General features: G+C 41.4%; 1 protein-coding gene across 1 annotated transcript in view; it reads right to left on the reverse strand.

Annotated features, from left to right (window-relative positions):
* The window catches only part of COL22A1 (collagen type XXII alpha 1 chain), a 573,554-nt gene that overhangs the window by 510,557 nt on the left and 38,047 nt on the right, over positions 1 to 24,950 (reverse strand). The window lies entirely within an intron of this gene.

Raw genomic sequence — 24,950 nt, forward strand, 5'->3', positions numbered from 1 at the left:
TTGAAAGTTATCAACCCAATATATAACAGTTGGGTGACGAAGATCCGAGGAAAAAATTTGGACATGTCCATGGCCTCATTGAATAACATTGGCATGAGGTCCATCTGATTTATCGATGGATCACACTAGGACCGAATCTTCGGATCGTCAAGAGTCCTAACAGCAAACCATAGGATAAACTGTTGTATACGAGAGAATTTTCTCTGCCTAAAAACTGAATCTGCCCAAAACTTTCTAATCATTGAATAACATTGGTATGAGGTCCATCTGATTTATTGACGGATCACACTAGGACCGAATCTACGGATCGTCAAGAGTCCTAACAGCAAACCATATGATAAACTGTTGTATACGAGAGAATTTTCTCTGCCCAAAAACTGAATCTGCCCAGACTTTCTAATCATTGGTATAAAGTAAAATTCGGAGATTTGGAGATTTTTTTCATTAAGTTTTTAAATAATAATTTGGCAGAAACAATATTAGTAATATACAATACTTTTTAAAGTAAGAGTAATAAAGGAGTAAAGGTCATCATGAGCCTTTTTTGGATTCCTTGCAGTTTTGGCAAGCTCTACAATACAGTGACACAATATTTCGGGTGCTCCATTATTTAACAGTGGAATTAGAAATGGCAGACACATTTTCCATTTGTTTAACATATAGTAAAATTTTATACAAATGTAAAGCTTACACAAGTGATAGCAAAGAGAAGCCTAAAAAAATTATTTCATGTGTTTATAAAAAAAAAAAAAACAACCTTCATATAAAGAAAGCTAGATATTCTATAGGAATAATAATTGAAATAATTACAAATAAAAAATGAATCTATTGGAACAAGTGCAGTACTAAAATTTCCAGAAGTAAAAAGCTTACAGCAAATTACATACTTTACGACATAGAGCTGTCTCTCTACTTTTTAAGTCATGTTTTAGAAATTTGCCTATTTTTGATTCCCTAGCTTCATAGAATTTTAAGAAAAAAAAGTGATTTGCAAAGAATTGCAAGTACTACTGCTACTAATGCTTATGTTTATTTCCTTTGTTTTATTGAAACAACACAAATTGGACATCCTTTCACACAAAACCATAAAATGGGACAGACAAAATTGTTGACATCTAGGTAAACAGCTATGTTTCAAGCATGTGATGCTCGTTCAAACTCACCTGTGGCAAGTAACAGGTGTGGGTAATATGAAAATCACACCTGAATCCAGGCTATGTTCACATTTGTGTCTTTGGGCGCAGCGTCGTTGACGGATACCGACGCATGCGTCATGCGCCCCTATCTTTTATATGGGGGGCGCATGGACATGCGCCGGTATGCGTTGTCATGCGTTTTAGTACGCATGCGTCATTTTGATGCACCAGACAGGGCGCAGACGACGCTACAGGTAGCATTTTTCTTGCGTCACATTTCCGATTAAAAACGCATGCAACACACTTGCGTCGTAAATGCGTAAAAAAAAACACATTAGTGGCTATGTAAAACGCATAGGGCGTTGATATAGACTTTGTATTATTACAGTGTGGTATATTATCACTACACAGCATTATTATTACATGGACCCAAATTGAGTTTTGCTCCTTTGGAGCATTTTTCTTTTCGGTATAGGGCGCAGGTGCCTGCGTTGACCCGCGTTGGTCGACGCATGCGCCTTTTGAGTATAATGCAAGTGATGGTTTTTCTTTACCGTGTTTGATCTTCAATTCTATAGGACAACGCATGCGTCAAAAAACGCTGCGTTGTGTATGCGTTTGACATGCGTTTTGCGTTGCGCCGACGACGCTGCCCCCAAAGACGCAAATGTGAATGTAAAAGTTGACTCAGTCTTTGAACTGTGTGTCTGTGCATCCTTCTGGGAAATTGTCTTGTGTCATAGAAACATGTTGATGAGTTACCTGGACCTTAAAGCTGTTGTAGTAATTGGTGAGAAGAAGGAAATCCACTATATCTATGGTATTCAGGTTTGGCTGGGATCCTCGTGGGTGGTGCCTCAGGGAATGGGCAGATATTTAAATTAGTCATCTGCAGTTGGTCATACTGTCCCGCAAAACAGAACACAGAGGTGAGGTTTGGTTTGTCATCACGGTGGTTGATGAAAGAGGCCAATAAAAAATTTTGGCAGTTGTCATGCCATTGCAAGATCAAGCCAATCTTTGCCGAGATGGATACTTCGGTATCCGTGTATAGAACACATAAGTTCTATACTAAATATGATAACACACAAGTGGCTTGAATGTCACTGTGATAAAAAAGGCGAGTCGTATATCCAAGCCACAGTCCATACATTCCCATGTTTTATCACCCTGGGTATATTTAGGTAATGGCAAAATAAAGAGTATGAGCTCAGCTTCAAAGCCAAGGATGTCCTCAAAAGATCTTACTTTTATTTTACCATTGAAAGTAGAACCAACACAGATATCTGTAACTGGAGTCATGTAACATCCAGAAATAGTGGCACTGGCCACATTTCACAGTGTCCTAATCACCCACGTCAATGGCAAGTACCTTGTAAATCATGGTGGACAACATGAGTAACATCTACAAACAATTCAGTTGCTTTGTTATGGCCCTGCTGTTAAGCTCTTCCTCAACCAGAGAAATCATGGCTGTAGGCCATGACATAACCTTAAGAAACATATGGACCAGTTTGTTGCCTCCGGTATTATTTGATGCCCTATTTTAAACCATGATGGCATAAGCATTAAAGAGGTTGTCCCCCACTCTAGCATTGATGACCTCTACTTTGGAGAAGTCATCAATGTCTGATCAGTCGGGTTCCGACACCCAACATCCCCATCTATTGGCTGTTATCGGCGTGGGCGGCAGCGGCGGTTGGAAATATTCACTTGCAGAGCTGGCCATCTTCTGATTGTGGCCACAGCAGGGTACTACACATCTGCTTCCTATTTAAATCAATAGGAGCCGGATGTGTAGTAACATAATGATAGGTCATCAATGCTAAAGTAGTGGACAACCTCTTTAATTCTTATAGCATCATCTCTGCATTGTTGGACTTTTTCTAAGTTTGAATGAAATCACTTTAGTATCTTACAGACAAAACCTAAAGTAATGTGACCTCTTCCATTGGAATGACAATTCTGCCACTCCATAGGATCGTTTTGAACAGCTGACATGTGCCCGCAATAGCGTCGGGTGGAATCGCGATTCACCCGCCGCTATTAGCTAATTAAATGCCGCTGTCAAACGCTGACAGCAGCATTTAACCGGCGCTTCCGGCCATCGGGCTGGAAATGAGCAGAACCGATTTGGCTATTCCAGCTTCGAGCCTCCCATGGAGGCTATTGAGGCATGGCAAAAGTTTTAAAAAAAAAGTTTAAAAAATATGAAAAAAACAAAAAAATATAAAAGTTTAAATCACTCCCTTTCACCCCATTCAAAATAAAACAATAAAAAAATCAAACCTACACATATTTGGTATTGCTGTGTTCAGAATCGCCCGATCTATAAAAAAAGCATTAACCTGATCGCTAAACAGCGTAGCGAAAAAAAAATTTGAAATGCCAGAATTACGTTTTTTTGGTCTCCGTGACATTGCATTAAAATGCAATAACGGGTGATCAAAAGATCATATCTGTACCAAAATGGTATAATTAGAAAGGACAGCTCGGCACACAAAAAAATAAGCCCTCACCTGACCCCAGATTACGACAAATGGAGATGCTACGGGTATCGGATAATTGCGTAATTTTTTTTTTTTCAGCAAAGTTTGGAATTTTTTTTTACCACTTAGATAAAATGTAACCTAGATGTGTTTGGTGTCTATGAACTCGTAATGACCTGGAGAATCAAAATGTTGGGTTAGTTTAAGCATTTAGTGAACTTAGCAAAAAAGCCAAACAAAAAACCAGTGTGGGATTGCACTTTTTTTGCAATTTCACCGCACTTGGAATTTTTCCCCGTCTTCTAGTACAAGACATGCTAAAACCAATGATGTCTTTCAAAAGTGCAACTTTTCCCGCAAAAAACAAGCCCTCACATGGCCATACTGATTGAAAAACAAAAAAGTTATGGCTCTGAGAAGGAGGGGAGCGAAAAACGAGAACACAAAAACGGAAAAGGGCAAGGTCTTGAAGGGGTTTCAACCTAAGTCTAGTGAGTGCATTAGCTTTGCACTTTCTGTGATATTTTTAATATTGCGTTTAGACCCCGAGTGGTGTTGTCCCTGTTATATTCCGTATCCTCAGGGTATTATATGAAAATATTCACAATCCTGATATTGGTTGGTGTCAGAAGGATATTGTTAATTGGAGTGCAGATTGGCATAAGAAATGTCTTAGTTGTGTACAAATTTTCTCCGTTAGTTTGGAGGGTCAACCAGGGCACCAGAAAGACTTCCAAAATGTTTTCGGAAAAAGAGACAGAGATACTACCTCCCCATCGTCCTTATGACCGTGCTATTAATCTTATCCCTAATACCAAATTGCCTAAAGCTCGCCTCTACAATATGTCAGGACTAGTGTTGAGCATTCCGATACCGCAAGTATCGGGTATCGGCTGATACTTGCGGTATCGGAATTCCGATACCGAGATCTGATACTTTTGTGGTATCGGGTATCGGTATCGGATCCATAGTGAGGTGTAAAATAAAGAATTAAAATAAAAAATATTGATATATTCACCTCTCCGGCGGCCCCTGGACATCACCGCGGGTAACCGGCAGGCTTCTTTGTTTAAAATGAGCGCGTTTAGGACCTGAGGAATGACGTCGCGGCTTCTGATTGGTCGCGTGCCGCCCATGTGACCGCCACGCGACCAATCAGAAACCGCGACGTCATTCTCAGGCACTAAACTCCTCATTCTAGGAATTTAGGACCTGAGGAATGACGTCGCGGCTTCTGATTGGTCGCGTGGCGGTCACATGGGCGGCACACGACCAATCAGAAGCTGCGACGTCATTCCTCAGGTCCTAAACGCGCTCATTTTAAACAAAGAAGCCTGCCGGTTACCCGCGGTGATGTCCAGGGGCCGCCGGAGAGGTGAATATATCAATATTTTTTATTTTAATTCTTTATTTTACACATTAATATGGATCCCAGGGCCTGAAGGAGAGTTTCCTCTCCTTCAGACCCTGGGAACCATCAGGATACCTTCCGATACTTGGTGTCCCATTGACTTGTATTGGTATCGGATATCGGTATCGGCGATATCCGATACTTTTCGGGTATCGGCCGATACTATCCGATACCGATACTTTCAAGTTTCAGACGGTATCGCTCAACACTAGTCAGGACTTGATTGTACCTCCATGAAAGAATATGTAAACAAATGTTTACGAAGGGGTCATAACTGTCCTCCTTCCTTGCCTGTAGCCGATGGGGTTTTTTTTTGTGATAAAAAGAAGGGGTCTCCTTCCTTGTCTCGATTTCTTTGAATTACTACTATATATAATCAGCTTACTGGAGCCATATTGTATTCTAAACTTAATCTTGGAGGGGCTTATAATTTAATACGCATCCGGAATGGTGATGAGTGGAAAATATTTTTTTTTACGTGTGAAGGTCTATTTGAAAATCTTGTCATACCTTATTGGTTAAATAATGCACAAGCAGTATTTCAAAACTTTATGAATTATATATTTACTGATTGCGATGGAAGGTTTATTGTGGTATAACTTGGTGATATTCTAGTTTTTTGCCTGATCTGGATTTGCAATATGAATCTGTCCGTTTTGTCTTCTAAAATCTTACGGAAAATTAATTGGTTGCCAAATTGGAGAAATGTACTTTTTCTTTTCAACAAATATCAATTCTAACATAGTAACATAGTAACATAGTTAGTAAGGCCGAAAAAAGACATTTGTCCATCCAGTTCAGCCTATATTCCATCATAATAAATCCCCAGATCTACGTCCTTCTACAGAACCTAATTGTATGATACAATATTGTTCTGCTCCAGGAAGACATCCAGGCCTCTCTTGAACCCCTCGACTGAGTTCGCCATCACCACCTCCTCAGGCAAGCAATTCCAGATTCTCACTGCCCTAACAGTAAAGAATCCTCTTCTATGTTGGTGGAAAAACCTTCTCTCCTCCAGACGCAAAGAATGCCCCCTTGTGCCCGTCACCTTCCTTGGTATAAACAGATCCTCAGCGAGATATTTGTATTGTCCCCTTATATACTTATACATGGTTATTAGATCGCCCCTCAGTCATCTTTTTTCTAGACTAAATAATCCTAATTTCGCTAATCTATCTGGCTATTGTAGTTCTCCCATCCCCTTTATTAATTTTGTTGCCCTCCTTTGTACTCTCTCTAGTTCCATTATATCCTTCCTGAGCACCGGTGCCCAAAACTGGACACAGTACTCCATGTGCGGTCTAACTAGGGATTTGTACAGAGGCAGTATAATGCTCTCATCATGTGTATCCAGACCTCTTTTAATGCACCCCATGATCCTGTTTGCCTTGGCAGCTGCTGCCTGGCACTGGCTGCTCCAGGTAAGTTTATCATTAACTAGGATCCCCAAGTCCTTCTCCCTGTCAGATTTACCCAGTGGTTTCCCATTCAGTGTGTAATGGTGACATTGATTCCTTCTTCCCATGTGTATAACCTTACATTTATCATTGTTAAACCTCATCTGCCACCTTTCAGCCCAAGTTTCCAACTTATCCAGATCCATCTGTAGCAGAATACTATCTTCTCTTGTATTAACTGCTTTACATAGTTTTGTATCATCTGCAAATATCGATATTTTACTGTGTAAACCTTCTACCAGATCATTAATGAATATGTTGAAGAGAACAGGTCCCAATACTGACCCCTGCGGTACCCCACTGGTCACAGCGACCCAGTTAGAGACTATACCATTTATAACCACCCTCTACTTTCTATCACTAAGCCAGTTACTAACCCATTTACACACATTTTCCCCCAGACCAAGCATTCTCATTTTGTGTACCAACCTCTTGTGCGGCACGGTATCAAACGCTTTGGAAAAATCGAGATATACCACGTCCAATGACTCACCGTGGTCCAGCCTATAGCTTACCTCTTCATAAAAACTGATTAGATTGGTTTGACAGGAGCGATTTCTCATAAACCCATGCTGATATGGAGTTAAACAGTTATTCTCATTGAGATAATCCAGAATAACATCCCTCAGAAACCCTTCAAATATTTTACCAACAATAGAGGTTAGACTTACTGGCCTATAATTTCCAGGTTCACTTTTAGAGCCCTTTTTGAATATTGGCACCACATTTGCTATGCGCCAATCCTGCGGAACAGACCCTGTCGCTATAGAGTCCCTAAAAATAAGAAATAATGGTTTATCTATTACATTACTTAGTTCTCTTAGTACTCGTGGGTGTATGCCATCCGGACCCGGAGATTTATCTATTTTAATCTTATTTAGCCGGTTTCGCACCTCTTCTTGGGTTAGATTGGTGACCCTTAATATAGGGTTTTCATTGTTTCTTGGGATTTCACCTAGCATTTCATTTTCCACCGTGAATACCGTGGAGAAGAAGGTGTTTAATATGTTAGCTTTTTCCTCGTCATCTACAACCATTCTTTCCTCACTATTTTTTAAGGGGCCTACATTTTCAGTTTTTATTCTTTTACTATTGATATAGTTGAAGAACAGTTTGGGATTAGTTTTACTCTCCTTAGCAATGTGCTTCTCGGTTTCCTTTTTGGCAGCTTTAATTAGTTTTTTAGATAAAGTATTTTTCTCCCTATAGTTTTTTAGAGCTTCAATGGTGCCATCCTGCTTTAGTAGTGCAAATGCTTTCTTTTTACTGTTAATTGCCTGTCTTACTTCTTTGTTTAGCCACATTGGGGTTTTCCTATTTCTAGTCCTTTTATTCCCACAAGGTATAAACCGCTTACACTGCCTATTTAGGATGTTCTTAAACATTTCCCATTTATTATCTGTATTCTTATTTCTGAGGATATTGTCCCAGTCTACCAGATTAAGGGCATCTCTAAGCTGGTCAAACTTTGCCTTCCTAAAGTTCAGTGTTTTTGTGACTCCCTGACAAGTCCCCCTTGTGAAAGACAGGTGAAACTGTACAATATTGTGGTCGCTATTTCCTAGATGCCCGACCACCTGCAGATTTGTTATTCTGTCAGGTCTATTAGATAGTATTAGGTCTAAAAGTGCTGCTCCTCTGGTTGGATTCTGCACCAATTGTGAAAGATAATTTTTCTTGGTTATTAGCAGAAACCTGTTGCCTTTATGGGTTTCACAGGTTTCTGTTTCCCAGTTAATATCCGGGTAGTTAAAGTCCCCCATAACCAGGACCTCATTATGGGTTGCAGCTTCATCTATCTGCTTTAGAAGTAGACTTTCCATGGTTTCTGTTATATTTGGGGGTTTGTAACAGACCCCAATGAGAATTTTGTTACCATTTTTCCCTCCATGAATTTCGACCCATATGGACTCGACATCCTCATTTCCTTCGCTAATATCCTCCCTTAAAGTGGACTTTAGACAAGACTTTACATAGAGACAAACCCCTCCTCCTCTCCGATTTTTACGATCCTTTCTAAACAGACTGTAACCCTGTAAGTTAACTGCCCAGTCATAGCTTTCATTTAACCATGTCTCGGTTATTCCCACTATGTCAAAGTTACCTGTAGATATTTCTGCTTCTAGTTCTTCCATCTTGTTTGTCAGGCTTCTGGCGTTTGCAAGCATGCAGTTTAGAGGATTTTGTTTTGTTCCAATCTCCTCGCTGTGGATTGTTTTAGAAATGTTCTTACCTCCCTTCTGAGTATGTTTTCCTGGATCTTCTTTGTTCAAGTCTAATGTTTTTCTTCCCGTCCCCTCTTCTTCTAGTTTAACGCCCTCCTGATGAGTGTAGCGAGTCTTCTGGCGAATGTGTGTTTCCCAGGTTTGTTGAGGTGTAGTCCGTCTCTGGCGAGGAGTCCATCGTACAAGTAATTCACACCGTGGTCCAGGAATCCGAATCCTTGTTGTCTGCACCATCGTCTTAGCCAGTTGTTTGCATCAAGGATCCTGTTCCATCTCCTGGTGCCATGCCCGTCTACTGGAAGGATAGAAGAAAAAACTACCTGTGCATCCAGTTCCTTTACTTTCTTCCCCAACTCTTCAAAGTCTTTGCAGATTGTCGGTAGGTCCTTCCTTGCCGTGTCATTGGTGCCAACATGTATCAGAAGAAATGGGTGGACGTCCTTGGAGTTGAAGAGCTTTGGTATCCTATCGGTCACATCCTTGATCATCGCACCTGGAAGGCAGCATACTTCTCTTGCAGTTATGTCCGGTCTGCAGATGGCTGCTTCTGTGCCTCTCAGTAGTGAGTCTCCCACCACCACCACTCTTCGTTGCTTCTTGGCTGTACTTTTTGCTGTCACTTGTTGCTGTGTGCCCTTTTCTTTTTTGCTTGCTGGTATTGCTTCATCCTTAGGTGTGCCATCTTCATCCTCTACAAAGATTTGATATCGGTTCTTCAGTTGTGTGGTTGGTGATTTCTCCATGGTCTTCTTGCTTCTTTTGGTCACATGCTTCCACTCATCTGCTTTTGGAGGTTCTCTGACCAGTAGAGATGCTTCTGTTCTGTCTAGAAAGTCTTCATTCTCTTTGATGAGTTTCAAAGTTGCTATTCTTTCTTCCAGACCCCGCACCTTTTCTTCTAAAAGGGCCACTAGTCTACACTTCTGACAGGTGAAATTTAATTCTTCTTCTGGTCGATCTGTGAACATGTAGCACATGCTGCAGCTCACCATGTAGGTTGTCACATCTGCCATGTTGCTCCTAGATCCTGCTGACTTGCTGTGTGTTTTCCTTCTTGTGTAATCTACTCAGCCAAGCTCTCTTGCAATAATGTCCTACAGGCAAGGTTTGGTGATTCTTTCCAAGCAGCTGGTCCCGGCTGTACCCAACGATCTTCTAGCTTAGGGAGACTCTTCGCTTTCCCAGAAGGCACCTGGAATATGCAAATTAGCCTCCTCAAGCTTGAATCCCTGGTTTGGTGATTCTTTCCAAGCAGCTGGTCCCGGCTGTACCCAACGATCTTCTAGCTTAGGGAGACTCTTCGCTTTCCCAGAAGGCACCTAGAATATGCAAATTAGCCTCCTCAAGCTTGAATCCCTGGTTTGGTGATTCTTTCCAAGCAGCTGGTCCCGGCTGTACCCAACGATCTTCTAGCTTAGGGAGACTCTTCGCTTTCCCAGAAGGCACCTGGAATATGCAAATTAGCCTCCTCAAGCTTGAATCCCTGGTTTGGTGATTCTTTCCAAGCAGCTGGTCCCGGCTGTACCCAACGATCTTCTAGCTTAGGGAGACTCTTCGCTTTCCCAGAAGGCACCTGGAATATGCAAATTAGCCTCCTCAAGCTTGAATCCCTGGTTTGGTGATTCTTTCCAAGCAGCTGGTCCCGGCTGTACCCAACGATCTTCTAGCTTAGGGAGACTCTTCGCTTTCCCAGAAGGCACCTGGAATATGCAAATTAGCCTCCTCAAGCTTGAATCCCTGGTTTCTAGGGTTCTAGGGTTTATTGTATCAGCTGAAGAATAATTTGAGATAGATCCTAGGAAGGTGCAGGTCATAATTAATTGGGTTCAACCTCGTGACCTTAAAGCGTTGCAAATATTTTCTAGGATTCGCCATTTAGACCATATAATATTTCAGTTTTTCTTTTTTAATAATTTTGCCAAAATTTCTACATTTCTGTTTTTTTTCAGTCAAGATGGGGTGCAGAGTGTACATTAATGAGAAAAAATGAACTTTTTGGAATTTACCAAATGGCTGCAATGACACAAAGAGAGAAAAATTTAAAGAGGTCTAAATACTTTCCGTACCCACTGCATAAAAAGGAGAGATACATCCAGATATACAGATTATAGAGAGACCTCCAGACATCCAAGAGATCCATACATCAAAAGAACCAGAGACTTTCTACAGGACAGCAGCCAAGACATCATGGCTTCATCACGAGGAATACAGATTTGCCATTCAACAGGATGCAAGGTTAGAGGACCATGACCTTGGCTGAAAGAATGCAGATCTGCTCCACTGACCATCACTGACCTATGGATATGTTTGTGAAAGCCAGGAATGAGACCCACTGGTCGCCTGGCTCCATGGAGATGTTGGGAGAAGCCAGGTTGTGACCCTCTGATCAACTGGCCTTGTACCTGAATGGACTGTCATCTTTCTAAGCTTGTCATTCCCTTCCCTCAATGTGTGCCAATTCTGGGGTAGTCGGCTCTGGAAGCTGAAGCCAGATTGTGATCCACCGCTCAACTGGCCTTGTACCTGAATGGAATGTCATCTTCATATGCTTGTCATTACCTCCTCTTTGTGCGTGCCACAGGTGGGGTAGTCGGCCCTGGAAGCTCTGAAGTAGCAGCTGCTCTTATCCCGACAAGTCAGTGGAAGGGTGAGACTCTGCAATGTTCACGATCCTTAGTATTTTGCTGGGACTGTTCTATGTGTTATCTGTCTGTTTAGTGGTTCAAGTATTTTCACACTGTTTTACACTCTCCCTCTGTTGTCTGAGTAGCGTTACACCCACATTAAAAAGAGAGCAGGCATTCGGTGCAATGATCCCTGGTCCATGCTGTTTCGGCTAGCGGACCAGAGCACCCGCTTCAACCTCGAGTCTCCACAGTTAGGTTCCAGATACTTTGACCTTGGATTGTGACCTGACTAGGATTTTTTTTCTTGTGTCTATTTCCCCGGACCTCTTGACTATGCTGCCTCACGGCATGTCCATTATTAGGGACTAGCATCACATTGAGTAGTGAGTAGCTTCACAGCATCAAATCCAGTTGCCACAAATTGCAAGTAGTTCAAAGCCTCTAATTGAACTGAAAAGACGTGTTACACTATAAGGTCTCCTAGCAGTGTATCCAACCTGTTTCAGGCTCTTTAATGCAAACTTAGTTAAAGCAAACTCAAAATATATGACTGTGGGCAAATGGTGGAATCCAATAGTCAGTTCGTTAATCACTAAACTTATTCACTGCTGTACTGGCACGCACCATCTGTGCAGATTCTTCAGTGTTTTATGCCTTTTTCTCACTATCACTGGGAGCTGTGATGTCCTATCACTATCCCGATTCACCAAAAATTAGCTGTTGAGTTACCTGTCTCAGCTTTTATACTGGCTATGATTATCCTTTCTGATTGAGTGCGCTGTACCATGTGATGTGATAGCAGCAAGCTATTTAGGGAAAGCCACCCCCTGGTGCCCACATAGTCTTCTGAGCCTTCTCTGCCTCAGTGTGCCGGGTGACAGCTCTGTCACCCTATAGGATGCAGGGGCATGATGGGCTGTCAGTCTTGTTATTGGATTGCTCAGCATCTCAAAGAAGCTGGGGCCTGCTGGGTTGCCTACAGGTGCAACCCTTTCAAGGCGATTGCCTGGCTATTTAACTGTCTGACAATGGTCAGAACATTGCCAGTTATAAATTTAGCTAGGTGGTGTGTGTGTGCCTTGTCCTCTACTGCTTTGTTATTCTGAACTTTTGTTGACCTACCTTGGACCATTCCTTTTAACTGTCTGTTGGCCTAGCCCCTTTGTCTCGATCCACTATCTAACCAGAATTCTGACCTTGGACTGTGACCTGTTTATTCCTTTGTCTTGCCCCTATTTTTATGATGAACTCTCTTGGTATTTGACTCCCGACCCCTTGACTTTACTGCCTCACACCTTGTCCATGAGAAGTGATGTTTGCAAGCACCACAGCTAATTTGATTATATTAATATCGAACCGCTCATCTCTACTTTTTACTATTCCATACTGGCCTTTGATTTATCCTTAAATGTGTAGTTTCCTGAAGGCAACCTCTGTCTATACTATCATAGAGGGGATCTCTAGCTCGGAATGTTCCTTCAATTAGCCAGAATAGGAAACCAATAAGAAAGAGTAGTAAACAGACTTTCCAAGTAACCTTCATAATTTTTCATTTTCTGCTGAAAAATTAAATGGCGGCCAAAACTTTTTCAGATGATAATGACCGACCACTGGGAGGGGGTATCAATAGCTAGATCCACAACAATCAGTGGCAAGAACTGCTGCAGCCTTTGAAAACAGAGTTGTTTTCATCAACCCCTTAGGAATCTTTTCTACAAGTAATTTAGTCTGACCACTAATAAGTCACCAGAGCGAGCGCTCATTTTGGTTAGAAAACCTCAAGGGGCTTAATGCTCATAAAAGTTACAGATCCTGGGGCAACTTTAACATGCTGGCCTTCGAATAACATGTTTTGGACTTTCAATTCAAGAAAGAAAGCCTGATAGAAAGTGTTCAATCTTCCTGCAGTTCCTTCCCAGGAAAAATGTTTCATTACAATTTTATTATTGAACTCAAAGGGTTGTTCATTTAACTTAATGATATGCAGGGTCATCCAGTGTAGAAGATACTCCCATCTTGTTAATATATAAGGGTCTCCTTTACTAAGAATTATGAATTTGTGGTCTTCAAACTAATCAACCTTAAGTTATGAAAGTTTGGATAAGAAGAATTGGTGCTGTTGCGGTCATCAACAGGAAGCCTATAGATTGTATTACAAGATTATCCCAGATTATCGATGCCTGATATAGAAACCAATGGTCAACAAAAAGTCTGAGGACAAGGGTCAATGATTGCATTGTGGAAGATTGTGTCGTAAACCTAGTTTAATGAATGAGGAATAGGATGGTTCAGAGACCGCGCTGCCCAAGGTTCAAAGATACGACACACAAAGGTGAAGCATGAATGCGGTTTACTGTCAACACGTTTCAAGGTTTTCACACCTCTTCCTCAGGACCAAACCACAATGATCAAACAACGGAAGCTCAGCATTCAAGGCAAGTTGACCACTAGAAATCAAGATAATGATATAGGACTGGGCTTTTATGAGCCAAGAAAACCTGTTGTACAGCACAATAAAAGGGGTGAAGCAAAAGGTTCAATTGTGATACATCTCGTACAAAGAAATTAGATGTCTGTGGTCACAATGACGTCTTGCTCTCTGTTCACCAATTGGTGGCTGACTCAATGGTCGTTACCTTGGAAATCAATAATGAAAAACTATTGCTTTGAGAAGGGATTAAAGGGAACCTTGCCTTGCGCAGGCGTGTACTTCGGAGGATGAGCATGAACTTCAACCCGATATTGCGGTCATCATGCAACCAGCGGGTAAGGAAAGGGTGAGTCAAACACCCGAAAACCCCGTCCATATGACCGCAAACCTGTCCCGCCAAATTCAGGTGACAGGTTCCCTTTAAGGGATAGGCAGGAGACGTTAAGAATGTGAGATCTCAGGAACCAAACCAATTATAGTCAAAAAAGGGGCCACCTTACACCCTTGCGTAATAAAAATCACAAATACAAAAAAATTATATGTCCACTGATGAGATAAATGGGACACAACTGCAATACCAGCAACAGCCTCTATACACATGTGGCACTATCACTAAAAATCAAAACATATATATATACATATATTGATATATATATATATATATATATATATATATATCTATATATGTATATATAGATATATATATATATATATACAGTGGGGCAAAAAAGTATTTAGTCAGCCAGCAATAGTGCAAGTTCCACCACTTAAAAAGATGAGAGGCGTCTGTAATTTACATCATAGGTAGACCTCAACTATGGGAGACAAACTGAGAAAAAAAATCCAGAAAATCACATTGTCTGTTTTTTTAACATTTTTTTTGCATATTATGGTGGAAAATAAGTATTTGGTCAGAAACAAACAATCAAGATTCCTGGCTCTCACAGACCTGTAACTTCTTCTTTAAGAGTCTCCTCTTTCCTCCACTCATTACCTGTAGTAATGGCACCTGTTTAAACTTGTTATCAGTATAAAAAGACACCTGTGCACACCCTCAAACAGTCTGACTCCAAACTCCACTATGGTGAAGACCAAAGAGCTGTCAAAGGACACCAGAAACAAAATTGTAGCCCTGCACCAGGCTGGGAAGACTGAATCTGCAATAGCCAACCAGCTTGGAGTGAAGAAATCAACAGTGGGAGCAATAATTAGAAAATGGAAGACATACAAGACCACTGATAATCTCCCTCGATCTGGGGCTCCACGCAAAATCCCACCCCGTGGGGTCAGAATGATCACAAGAACGGTGAGCAAAAATCCCAGAACCACGCGGGGGGATCTAGTGAATGAACTGCAGAGCTGGGACCAATGTAACAAGGCCTACCATAAGTAACACACTAAGCCACCATGGACTCAGATCCTGCAGTGCCAGACTTGTCCCACTGCTTAAGCCAGTACATGTCCGGGCCCGTCTGAAGTTTGCTAGAGAGCATTTGGATGATCCAGAGGAGTTTTGGGAGAATGTCCTATGGTCTGATGAAACCAAACTGGAACTGTTTGGTAGAAACACAACTTGTCGTGTTTGGAGGAAAATGAATACTGAGTTGCATCCATCAAACACCATACCTACTGTAAAGCATGGTGGTGGAAACATCATGCTTTGGGGCTGTTTCTCTGCAAAGGGGCCAGGACCACTGATCCGGGTACATGAAAGAATGAATGGGGCCATGTATCGTGAGATTTTGAGTGCAAACCTCCTTCCATCAGCAAGGGCATTGAAGATGAAACGTGGCTGGGTCTTTCAACATGACAATGATCCAAAGCACACCGCCAGGGCAACGAAGGAGTGGCTTCGTAAGAAGCATTTCAAGGTCCTGGAGTGGCCTAGCCAGTCTCCAGATCTCAACCCTATAGAAAACCTTTGGAGGGAGTTGAAAGTCCGTGTTGCCAAGCGAAAAGCCAAAAACATCACTGCTCTAGAGGAGATCTGCATGGAGGAATGGGCCAACATACCAACAACAGTGTGTGGCAACCTTGTGAAGACTTACAGAAAACATTTGACTTCTGTCATTGCCAACAAAGGATATATTACAAAGTATTGAGATGAAATTTTGTTTCTGACCAAATACTTATTTTCCACCATAATATGCAAATAAAATGTTAAAAAAACAGACAATGTGATTTTCTGGATTTTTTTTCTCAGTTTGTCTCCCATAGTTGAGGTCTACCTATGATGTAAATTACAGACGCCTCTCATCTTTTTAAGTGGTGGAACTTGCACTATTGCTGACTGACTAAATACTTTTTTGCCCCACTGTATCTATCTATATATACAATTGTCTAAGGGTTTTTCCGTCTGTCTGTCTGTCTGGACAAAAGGCAGGGAGCCAGCACACCGAGGAAATGCAGGAAGCACGGATCTCCGTCCTGACGTGACGTGAAGAATATCCAAGAAAACGAAAAGATGATCCAGCTTCCAAATAAAATATAAAAGTTTAATCCAACATATTAAAATAAGGAGAAAACTCCTTGGGACGGCATCATACACATAGTAAGGCGAGCGACGCGTTTCGACCAAGCGGTCTTTATCACAGCTGATCTGCTAAATGACCTATCCGGTATATATACAATATAGCACCAATCAAATGCTAGAAAGATGTCATGTGATACATAGGTAAAAAAAAAAAAATAATAATTACCAAATTGTAACCAATAAATTCAAAACAATAATGTGCAGAAGGATATATACAATAAATAATGAACAATAAACAATGCACAATGAATAAAACATAAAGACATAAAGAAAATGAAAAAATACAGAGGGAGGGACATTGCTAGTAATGAAACATTAGTTCATTTCGTTTGTTCAAACCACCTGGAAACCTTGTACCTAGATTAAAGATCCAGAACGCTTCTCTGGTAAGTAACGCTCTGTGAATATCCCCACCGCGCGGAGGTTTTTTAATTTTCTCAATACCTATTACTTTTAAAGAAGCTGCCTTGCGGGAATGAAAATCAATAAAATGCCTCGCCACCGAGGAAATGGTGCGACTATTATTTGTAGTGCATTTGATGTCATACAAGTGTTCCGATATGCGGTTTTTTTAATTTCCGAGTAGTACACCCGATATATGATTTGTCACAAATCGTACAATCAATTTTGTAGACTACAAATCGTGTATTACAGTTTATAAATGTTTGAATTTTGTATTGATTTTTATTTCCTCCGGTAACCAAAAAACTTGACGGTGGTACTAAATTGTAGACACACGTATGGTTTGTTGCCTATATTAGTTCTATTTATAATTTTCTTTTTTTTATTATTATCGCTTGTTCCACACAGACAGACAGTGGAACAAGCGATAATAATAAAAAAAAAAGAAAATTATAAATAGAACTAATATAGGCAACAAACCATACGTGTGTCTACAATTTAGTCCACAGTTCAATAAAATCAAAACTATTATTAATAAAGCTTTGCCCATTTTATTTGAAGATCCCACTCTTGCTCAGATTCTGTCTAAGGGATGCAATATAGTAGCCAGAAAAGCGCCTGCTTTAGGCAACATGATATCTCCTAATCACTTCTCTTCTGAACATTCAACTAATACCTGGTTGCATTGTATAGGTCGCTATAAATGTAATGTAACTAATTGCACTACGTGCAGACATCTTACCACCGTCAAGTTTTTTGGTACCGGAGGAAATAAAAATCAATACAAAATTCAAACATTTATAAACTGTAATACACGATTTGTAGTCTACAAAATTGATTGTACGGTTTGTGACAAATCATATATCGGGTGTACTACTCGGAAATTAAAAAAACCGCATATCGGAACACTTGTATGACATCAAATGCACTACAAATAATAGTCGCACCATTTCCTCGGTGGCGAGGCATTTTATTGATTTTCATTCCCGCAAGGCATCTTCTTTAAAAGTAATAGGTATTGAGAAAATTAAAAAACCTCCGCGCGGTGGGGATATTCACAGAGCGTTACTTACCAGAGAAGCGTTCTGGATCTTTAATCTAGGTACAAGGTTTCCAGGTGGTTTGAACAAACGAAATGAACTAATGTTTCATTACTAGCAATGTCCCTCCCTCTGTATTTTTTCATTTTCTTTATGTCTTTATTTTTTATTCATTGTGCATTGTTTATTGTTCATTATTTATTGTATATATCCTTCTGCACATTATTGTTTTGAATTTATTGGTTACATTTTGGTAATTATTATTATTATTATTTTTTTTTTTACCTATGTATCACATGACATCTTTCCAGCATTTGATTGGTGCTATATTGTATATATACCGGATAGGTCATTTAACAGATCAGCTGTGATAAAGACCGCTTGGTCGAAACGCGTCGCTCGCCTTACTATGTGTATGATGCCATCCCAAGGAGTTTTCTCCTTATTTTAATATGTTGGATTAAACTTTTATATTTTATTTGGAAGCTGGATCATCTTTTCGTTGTCTGTCTGTCTGTCCTGGAAATCCCGCGTCTCTGATTGGTCGAGGTCGCCAGGCCTCGACCAATCAGCGACGGGCACAGCGACGATGATGTCATAAAGGACGTAGACATCCCGCGTCTGATTGGTCGAGGCCGCCAGGCCTCGACCAATCAGCAACGGGCACAGCGACGATGATGTCATAAAGGATGTAGAAATCCCACGTTTCTGATTCAGCGACGGGCACAGTATCGACGTAGATGTCATAATAGTTGCCATGGCGACGATGATGTCATAAAGGTTGCCTCGACCAATCAGCGACAGGCACAGTCTGCCGCGAATTCTGGAATCATCATTGTCCATATACTACGGGGACATGCATATTCTAGAATACCCGATGCATTAGAATCTGGCCACAATCTAGTATATATAAATATATATACTAGATGGTGGCTCGATTCTAACGCATTGGGTATTCTAGGATATGCATGTCCACGTAGTATATTGCCCAGCCATGTAGTATATTGCCCAGTAACGTCGTATATTGCCCAGCTACGTAGTATATTGCCCAGTCACGTAGTATATTGCCCAGTCGCGTAGTATATTGCCCAGCCACGTAGTATATTGCCCAGTAACGTAGTATATTGCCCAGCTACATAGTATATTGCCCAGTCACGTAGTATATTGCCCAGTCACGTAGTATATTGCCCAGTCACGTAGTATATTGCCCAGTAACGTAGTAGATTGCCCAGCCACGTAGTATATTGCCCAGCCACACAGTATATTGCACAGCCACACAGTATATTGCACAGCCACATAGTATATTGCACAGCCACGTAGTATATTGCACAGCCACATAGTATGTAGTATATTGGTCAGCTATGTAGTATATTGCCCAGCCACGTAGTATATTGCCCAGCCACGTAGTATATGGCACAGCCACGTAGTATGTAGTATATTGCCCAGCTACGTAGTATATTTGCCAGCCACGTAGTATATTGCCCAGCCTTGTAGTATATTGCCCAGCCACGTAGTATATTGTCCAGCCACATAGTATATTGCCCATCCACATAGTATATTGCCCAGGCACATAGTATATTGCCCAGCCACGTAGTATATGGCACATCCACGTAGTATGTAGTATTTTGCCCAGTAACGTAGTATATTGCCCAGCCACGTAGTATATTGCCCAGCCACATAGTATATTGCCCAGTCACGTAGTATATTGCCCAGCCACGTAGTATATTTCCCATCCACATAGTATATTGCCCAGTCACGTAGTATATTGCCCAGCCACTTAGTATATTGCCCAGTCACGTAGTATATTGCCCAGTCACGTAGTATATTGCCCAGGCACATAGTATATTGCCCAGCCACGTAGTATATTGCCCAGCCACGTAGTATATTGCCCAGCCACGTAGTATATTGCACAGCCATGTAGTATGTAGTATATTGGTCAGCTACGTAGTATATTGCCCAGACACATAGTGTGTTGCCCAGCCATGTAGTATATTGCCCAGCCACGTAGTATATTGCCCAGCCACGTAGTATATTGCCCAGCCACGTAGTATGTAGTATATTGGTCAGCTGCATAGTATATTGCCCAGCTATGTAGTATATTTCCCAGCCACATAGCATATTGCCCAGCAACGTAGTATATTGCCCAGCAACGTAGTATATTGCCCAGCAACGTAGTATATTGCCCAGCAACGTAGTATATTGCCCAGCAACGTAGTATATTGCCCATTAATGTAGTATATTGGCCAGTGACATAAAATAAAAAATAAACATATACTCACCTTAGTCCTGGCTCCTGTGTACGGTGCACGCGGCAGCTTCTGGTGCCAGGGTTGGTATGACTATGAGCGCAGGACCTGTGATGATGTCGCGGTCACATGACTGTGACGTCATGGCAGGTCCTTCTCGCACAGGTGCACAGGACCTGTGATGACGTCGTGGTCACATGACCATGACGTCATGGCAGGTCCTTCTCGCGCAAGCGCACAGGACCTGTGATGAAGTCGCGGTCACATGACCGTGATGTCATGGCAGGTCCTTCTCGCACAGGTGCACAGGACTTGTGATGACGTCGCGGTCACATGACCATGACGTCATGGCAGGTCCTTCTCGCGCAAGCGCACAGGACCTGTGATGAAGTCGCGGTCACATGACCATGATGTCATGGCAGGTCCTTCTCGCACAGGTGCACAGGACCTGTGATAACGTCGCGGTCACATGACTGTGACGTCATGGCAGGTCCTTCTCGCGCAAACGCACAGGACCTGTGATGAAGTCGCGGTCACATGACCGTGATGTCATGGCAGGTCCTTCTCGCACAGGTGCACAGGACTTGTGATGACGTCGCGGTCACATGACCATGACGTCATGGCAGGTCCTTCTGCCATAGCATTCTTAGCACCGGAACCTGCCGGCGGACAGCACGCACGTCGGAGGGTGAGAATAACGTTTTTTTTTTAGTATTATTATTTGTAACATTAGATCGTTTTACTATTGATGCTGCGTATGCAGCATCAATAGCAAAAACTTGGTCACACAGGGTTAATAGCTGCGTAACCGGAGGGCGTTACACCGCGCTCCGGTAACGCTGGCATTAACCCTGTGTGAGGGCTGACTGGATGACTGGAGGGGAGTATGGAGCGGGCACTGATTGCGGGGAGGGAAGAGCGGCCATATTGCCGCCGGACTGTGGCCGTCGCTGATTGGTCGTGGCAATGGTCGTGGGCGTTTTGCCACGACCAATCAGCGACTTGGATTCCATGACAGACAGAGGCCGCGACCAATGAATATCTGTGACAGAAAGACAGACGGAAGTGACCCTTAGACAATTATATAGTAGATTATATATTTATATAAATCTCTGTTCTTGTTAACATCCTTAAGAACTTTGTGGGATAAGAAATATTTTCTATTTTTTTTAACTTTTGGATGTGTATAAACTCATGTTTTAATTTGATTAATTTTATAAAGCAGGTATAAGTACAAAATAAATACAATTTCATTTGTTTTTCCTTTAATCTGTTTAGTTTTTGTATTTGACTTATGATAGACATAGGCCTAGGCCACTCATATCGAGAGGTTCATCTGATGCGTCTTATTGTATGTCTGATTTCAGACTTCTGATTTTTCTTTTCTCTAGAGATAAGTCATAACTAAAGATGTCTGGCATAAAGAGCACAGCAGCACTTGGCAGATCGACCAATGCTATATATGGGACAGACAAGATCTCTGCCGGTCAAACAATGGTTTGGTCGATAGCTTTCTAGTGTGTACATTTTGACCTTAATGACCACGCCAAATTTTTAAAATCTAATCAGTGTCACTTTGTGTACTTCATGGTAGTTGTAAAATTTGGTCAATAATATTTGCGTATATTTATGAAAATATCAAAAAATGTGAAAATGTACCAATTTTCAAACTATACATTTTAAGCTCTTAAATCAGATAGCTAGATCACACAAAATTATACAAAAACAATATTTCTTACATGCCTACTTAGTTGACCAGCGATTTCTGATTTTTCCAACAAAATTTACAAAATCATCTTTTTAAGGACCACATCACATCTGAAGTAACTTTGAGGGACCTATATGATAGAAAACATCCAAAAGTTACACCATTGCAAAAATTGCACCCCTGAAAGTCCTCAAAACCACATTCAAGAAGTTTATTAACCCTTCAGGTGCTTAACAGTTTACAGGAATCAATGGAATGTGGAATGAAAAAATGAACGTTTTACTTTTTTTTCACAAAACGTTTACTTTAGCCCCAATTTTTTTTATTTTCACAAGGTTAAGAGGAGAAAATGAACCCCACAATTTGGTGTGCAATTTCTAATAAGTATGCCAATACCCCATATCTGGGGGGAAACTACTATTTTGGCACACGGCAGGGTTCGGAATGGAAGCAGTACTGTCTGACTTTTGAACACAAAAATGCCTGATATTAAGAGCAGACATAATATCGCATTTGCAGAGCCCCTGTTGTGCATAAACTGTGGGAACCCCACACAAGCGACCCTTTTTGCAAACCAGACCCGTAAAGGAATGTATGTAAATGTGGGGTTAACACATATAACCAACAGGTGCTTCACAGAAGTTTATAACGTTGAGCAGTGATAATGAAAAAAAATCACATTTTTCCAACACAAATGTTCTTTAAGCCCTAAATTTTTTAATTACACGAGGGTAAAATTTTCACAAAATGTGTTGGGCAATTTCTCCTGAGTATGCTGATACCTCATATGTGGGAGGAAACCTCTGTTTGGACACACGGCAGAGCTCAGAAGGGAAAGAACACCTGGAATAGCTGGAATCGAGGTCAGGGGCCATGTTTTGTTTGGAGAGCCCCTGATGTTCTTAAACAGTGGAAAGCCAAAACAAGTGATCCAATCGATCCAATTTTAAAAAATTAGACCCCTCAAGGAATGTATGTAGATGTGTAGTGAACACCTTGAACACCCAGGTGCTTCTCAGAAATTTATAACGTGGTGCCCTGAAAATAAAAAAATACATTTTTCCCACAAAAAAATGTTTTTTAGCCCCAAATTTAGCATTTTAACAAGAGTGACAGGATAAATTGGACCAGTAAATTTTTTGTGCAATTTCTCTTGAGTACGTTGATACCCCATATGTGAGGGAAAACTACTGTCTGAGAGTATGGCAGTGCTCAGAAGGAAAGGTGCACAATTTGAATTTTTGAACTCAAAATTTGATGGAATAATTAGCAGATGCCAGGAGAAATTGCACAAAAATGAAAAATGTGGGGCTAAACCAACATTTTTGCGGGAAAAAAATATTTTTTCACTTTCACAGTTCAACGATATAATCTTCTGTGAAGCACCTGTAGGTTAAAAATGCTAAACACACATCTAGATACATTCCATGAGGGGTGTAGTTTTGAAAATAAGGTCACTTGTTGGGGATTTCCACTTATTAGGCACATCAGGGGCTCTCCAAATGTGCGCCCCTGATACCTCAGCTACCTGACCCTGGACTTTGCATCTGACTATCCGTTTGCCTTATCTCTTTGTCTTTATCTTGACTTCTCAAACTCATGACTTGTCTGTGAGAAGTGACTCAGTGAAATATTCTCCATTGGCATCTTGAGTAGCTTTGCTGTACAAACAGAATGAGCAAAGTTTTCTCATTATCACTATCGGGTGGTAAAGTTAATGACAGCTCTATTTTCCTGCTGCTCCCGTCACCCCTTTGGCTCATGGAGGAGAGACTATACTTATATCTAAAGAGTCTGTAATTTTCTTCAGCTTTTCTATAATTTGACTCCTTATAATTACAGCAGTGATAAAACAAGAACAATATATGCGCCCTTTGCAGTCCTATAGCTCATTATAATGCTCAATTTCACCTGTTCTGGAGGTCAAAATGGGCCCTTTACCCCTTGGGCCCCTGTGCGTTTGCACAGGTTGCACCAATGATATGTACACCCCGATATATCATGCTTTCCTGTCTTTACGAACATTACAAGAATAAAGTGTGAATCTCAAACATGGGAAAGTTTAGCAAACAATTGTAAAAAAAGTTACAACAGATAAAAAGAAAACCTGAAGTTGTATCATTAGAAAATATCACAATTTTGGCACAATTGGGCACATTATAAGCCATCTTCCACTTATAAAACATTGAAAAACGAGACAGAGTTCCGGCACACGGAGCCTTATTTATCAGAACCGTCTAAAAAGTCAAGTTGTCAAGCAACCAATCAGATCTCAGATTTCATTTTTTATGCAAAGTAGTCTCGAAGTGCATTGTGGATGCGTAGATGGAAGGATGAAAGTGAAAGGACACGCCCCTAATGCACTTCCAAGTAATTTGTGTGTATCTTCAAAGCTTGCACCTAAAGGAACTTTATATTTCACCTGTAAGGCGCCGGGGTGAGGAAACGCTACAGCCGGCAGGATCCAGATGCCTTCAATATTGCAAGCAGAGGAGCCTTAAAAGTGACAGCCATGAGGAAAATCAAGATGGCGGCTGAGAGTGACTTTGTAATGGCGCCAAACACTACCAAGGTGGCCAATAGCGCGAAAACTGTGAGCAGTATCGCTCATCGTGGGCGTTTCCAATGGAAGAGAGTGCGAAGATGGAGGGCTCATGCCCACCCAAAATGGGAGAGGTTGAAAAAAAGACCCCAACCCCTGCAGCAAAGAACCTCGGATTATTGCGTGACCGGTATCAAGTGTCACGCACGCGCCCAGACTGGTTGGCGCGGGCATACGGGGGTGTGGCCCCACTGGACCACAGACCAAACTTCCCTGGAAGGGGCGTAAGCATAATAACAGACACGGATTCTTTACTGTAAGAGCAGTGAGACTATGGAACTCTCTGCCGTATGATGTTGTAATGAGTGATTCATTACTTAAATTTAAGAGGGGACTGGATACCTTTCTGGAAAAGTATAATGTTACAGGGTATATACACTAGATTCCTTGATAGGGCGTTGATCCAGGGAACTAGTCTGATTGCCGTATGTGGAGTCGGGAAGGAATTTTTTCCCCAATGTGGAGCTTACTCTTTGCACATGGGGTTTTTTTGCCTTCCTCTGGATCAACATGTTAGGGCATGTTAGGTTAGGCTATGGGTTGAACTAGATGGACATATAGTCTTCCTTCAACCTTAATAACTATGTAACTATGTAACTATGTAAGTAGCTTCCTAGGTGTTCGCTGGAGCCTCTGATGG

Source organism: Ranitomeya imitator, chromosome 6 (genome assembly GCF_032444005.1).
Source record: "Ranitomeya imitator isolate aRanImi1 chromosome 6, aRanImi1.pri, whole genome shotgun sequence".
In the NCBI taxonomy this organism is placed as follows: Eukaryota; Metazoa; Chordata; class Amphibia; order Anura; family Dendrobatidae; genus Ranitomeya; species Ranitomeya imitator.